This window comes from Myotis davidii, unplaced genomic scaffold (genome assembly GCF_000327345.1).
Source record: "Myotis davidii unplaced genomic scaffold, ASM32734v1 scaffold663, whole genome shotgun sequence".
NCBI lineage: Eukaryota > Metazoa > Chordata > Mammalia > Chiroptera > Vespertilionidae > Myotis > Myotis davidii.
The window spans coordinates 633,400-638,112 of NW_006295816.1; positions in this window are offsets into that span (position 1 = coordinate 633,400).

The following is a 4,713-nucleotide window of genomic DNA, read 5'->3' on the forward strand; positions in this document are numbered from 1 at the left end:
TCAAACCTGGGACCCTTCAGTCCGGAGGCTGATGCTCTATTCACTGAATCACACCGGCCAGGGCTCTCTACTTCTGCTGTCCTGCCTGAACCCTCATTCTGTAGCTACAGCACCCATGTTCATAGAACAGCTAACCAATTCCCATCAGTAAAGTGTAACCCGTAAAAAATCCTACCCCTCCTAGGCAGTGTTGTACATCCTTGGCAACTGTCTGAAGTAGCTGAAATGCTAAGTGCCATCAAACTGTTTTCTAAAAATTGGGAATTCCCAGTATTTCTTTTAATTATTATTTCTAGAAAGACTCCATCTCCTGATGAGTCATTGGAAAACTGTCCTAAGTTGGGACATGAATATGCAGCAGGATTGATACCTGACGTCTCAGAGGACTTCTGTGCCTTTGTAATAAAGGGTGAAGTAAAGTTTGTCAGAGACCGAGATGACTACATCCAGCAAGGCTGTTATTCACAATAGACGGTCCAATAGAGCTTCCCAGACAAAAAGGGGCTAAAGGAGTTCATCACCACCAACAGCATTACAGGGAATGCTAAAGGGACTGCTGGAAGGGGCTGTTGAGAAGAAGAAACAGAGAGAAACCTAGCCATGAGGAATTAAAATGGCTGTAAATAAGTATCTCTCAATAATAACTCTAAATGTACAGGATTAAATGCTCCAATCAAAAGGGGTAGGGTAGCTGAACGAATACAAAAACAACTATATGCTGTCTACAAGAGACAAAAAAAAATGATAGCGTACTGTTAGAACAGTTTTGGTAATATTTTATACTTAAAATTCTTGAAATATTAAAGTTTATTGCATGTAATATATGTAAGATAATGTCTTGAATAATTGTTTATTGAATGCAACATTATATTTAAAATCTTTTTTTGAAATAAAAATACTGAAAAAAAGTTTGTCAGAGTAGGGGTTGTATTGTGAATAGTGATGCTATGCGGGTTTTATGTATTTTCATTGCAGTGGAGTGTTCTTCGCAGTTTTAATTTTTAAATGGGGGTTGGGATCCTTGGAATGTTTGAATAAAATTATTAATAAAGAAATAAAAATTGGGAATGAGCCTTAGATGAAATATCATGCACATGGTGAGCTCCAAAAATAACACGCTCCTGAATGGTCAGCACCTGACCGGGTCCAATATCGGAGAGGAATGCAGTGAACGGCGCTGCTGACCTCTCGCGCTGGATCAGAGAATGACGGCACCCCAAAATCACCCAGCTCCTTGGTGTGAGGGGAGAGGGGGCAAGTGGGAGCCTTTTGTATTCCTGTTGGTCACCGGTGTGTTGTTTTTTGATCACCGATGTCTTGATGTATTGCTATCGTCTTACATGTGTATTCTCTGCTTACCATGGTTTTTCTTTGCTTCTCTTCTCTCTTAATTTCTGTTCTGTTCAATTAATACTTGAATTTCCCTGGACAGGCTCAAAAGCCCCGGATTATATTTCTATTTGTTTAGTAATTATACTTACATTGTTTTTACGCATTCTAAATGAAATTTCTAACAAAATCCTAAGTTATTACTGTGGATTTTTTCTTTTTTTTTTCATCAAATTTTAAGTTTATTTAGAAAGTTACATAAAAAAAAAAAAAAAAGCTAGAGGTGGTATAAATGGGCCCCCGGGCTGGCAGGCTCATGAGCTCATGAGACAAGTTACAGAAGCAAAAGAAGGACCTTGGAGCTTAGGAGAGAGGGCAAAGGTCAGGGCCTGGGGGTGGGGGTGGGGGGGCAGGCTCCGGCTCAGAGGGAGAGCAGGCCCCTCACTGTTCCATCTTCCTCCTGAGTAAGACCTTCGCCTGAACCAGGGGGTAGGTGGGGGGTGGGGGGGACATGATCCCCCTGAGGGTGAACTCTTCTCCCATTGGTCCCATTGGGGGGGGGCAGGGGGTAAGGTCCCAAAATGGGGTCCAGTGTAGTCAGTGAAACATGAAAAGTTGGGTCATACAAACGTCCAGGGGAACACGAGGTAAATGATGATTGTCTAACCACTAAGCGGCAACACCCAAAACCAATCCATAATTTATTTACTTTTTTAAATCCTCACCTGAGGATATTTCTCCATTGATTTTTTTAAAGAGAGTGGAAGAGAAAGGGAAAGACAGGAAAATATCGATGTGAGAGAAACACATCGATTGGTTGCCTCCTCCGCGTACCCCGACCTGGGCCAGGGAGGAGGCATGCCCTATGACCGGAATCGAACCCTGGACCCTTCAGTCTGCAGGCCGAAGCTCTATCCACTGAGCCGAACCGGCCAGGGCTCATCCCCATTTCTTAAAAAGCCTGTATGTTGGTCCTTGGGCAGTACCATGGTTAACAGCGTTGGCAGAAAAACGGCCTGGAAGCTACACATTCTCTTTCCAGTTTTGCTAATAAACATTTCATAGGTTGGGAATAGCTGGCTTGTACAATTTGGCCGGCGACAGAAACGAGAGCCTCTGTCAAAAACGGCTGATTTTAGAACCACGTTCATTGCATCCCAGGAAAGGCGATACTCTGTCACTCCCGTCTCCTACTTCTGCAGAAGGGGCAGGTCGCAAAGAGCGAAGCCTGGAGACTGGACACAGGGAGGAAAACGAGGCAGCGCTAAGGAAATTACCAGGAAAGGAGAGGCGAGCCAGTGGGAGGGAGGGGACGATACACGGACTGACGAGCACCCACCTTAACAAGGTGCCTCTGAGCAGACACAACTGTTCGTTAAAGATAGTTTCAGGCTCAGGAATAAGGAAAGGATCTTCTGAAAGAAAACTACAAACAACACGTGCAAAAAGCTAATAAACAGAAGAAAACGAAGAGAGCTAGAATATTGAGACTGCTCCGCGGGTGCCTGTTCTGCAGGACTTCCCGTGGGTTTTCAGACTTCCGCCATGCTCTTCGCAGCCTCTCTCCCGGGTTAGTTAGAATTCCCTTTGGGGTGAGGGTCGGATCTCTATCACTTAATTCACAGCATTTCAAACACGATGTGTTTGGAGCTGAATCCATCGTCTCCAACTCTGTCTCTTAACCCCTTCCCCAATAATTTTTTTGTTAAAAACGTTTCTTTTTCAGACTAATTTTTTTATTTTGGTTCTATATAGTATTTTTTATGCTGGTTATGAAAACAGTTTGTAATTATTTTTTCTTCCCATTTTTGTGGTTAAGAATAGTATTTCCTCAGAAAGTTTCTAGATGAAATTATTTAGAATGGTACGTATGTAGCTGGTTTTTGAAGGTAAAGTTTTTAGACGAGTATACTCGTCGACGACTGAAAAAAGAACATTTTGTGAAAACGTGTATACACGTTTCTGCCGGGGAAGGGGTTAATTACATTCATGGCGTATAACCCTTCTGGTCACCTGGTGCAGAGCACCCTAGAAAACATCGGCCAGCCGCCTCCTGCACGCCCCCCAGTGGGCATGTGCCCGCAACCAAGGTGCATGCCCTTGACCGGAATCCAACCTGGGACCCTTGAGTCCGCAGGCGGACGCTCTATCCACTGAGCCACACCGGTTCGGTGAGCTCTGCCATCTTGTTCTTTCGCCTTTTTCACTGGTGGGTGGCGTTCAATCCATTACCTCTCATCTAATCAGCATCCTAGCTTCTCCTTTCCGAGCTAATTCCACCCGCTCACACCGTGTTAGCCCTGGCGGGTGGGCTCCGCGAACGGCGCACCAGCCTGCAGCAGTGTCCCAGGTCAGAGGCCCATCAGGGGCGCACACGCCTCAGTTGCAGGCTCCATCCCGGTCCGGGCCCTGGTCGCCTCTGCAGGAGGCCATCAACCAACGTGCTTCTCTCACACTGATGTGTCTTTCCCTCTCCCTCCCACTCTCTCTAAAAATTGGTGGAAAAATATCTTCGGGTGAGGATTTCTTTTAAAAACTAGCTATTTCACTTTCTAAAAGCAGTTCTTTTACTCTCCTACTTAGAACTGTAAAGTTGTTTTGATTACAAATAGTCAAAATCTCCCAGCATAGCCGTCAACTCTGTTTTGTGTCTCCCCGGAAGCTGCACCCCCCTCGCCCCCAGCCGTCAGGTCACCCTGTGCTGCGTGCATTCCTCAGGGTTTGCCCCGTCGCCTCCGATGTCTTGCTCACACGGTACCTTCTCCCCGCTGTGCCAAGGGTACACTCCTTTTTCTGGAACCCTCTAACACTTCGTATTTCCTCTCCAGCATTTATCACTTTTTAAAAATACATATTTTTTATTGATTTCAGACAGGAAGGAGGAAACATCAATGAAGAGAGAGCATCATGGACCGGCCGCCTCCTGCACGCCCCCCACTGGGATGCAGCCCGCAGCCCGGGCACGTGCCCAGACCCGGATCCAACGGGACCTCCTGGTTCCTAAGTTGGCGAAGCTCAGCTGCCAGCCCCGCCAGCTGGGCAAGGACCGCTTCCGATTTGCTTCCCACCATGTGTTCATCTTCTCTAACCTCAGGCCCTGAGGTCAGGGTGTCGGTACCCTCTCCACCTGCTCGGCAACGGCCCCGTCACTCACCCCGGGGGACAATTGCTTGAATGAATGATGCCCACCTCCCACCCTCCTGCCGTGCGAACGAGGACCATCATAAACACTCATCGAGCTCGTCTGGACAAGGAGGACGGAGATGGCACCGATTCCTCCTCCACCCCGAAAAGCAGCGTCCAGGGCTTCCCGGCTGGGAGATCCCGGCGCGGCTCCGAGCCACCCACCCTGTTCCCTCCTTTCCGCGTTGGCTCCCACTGAGC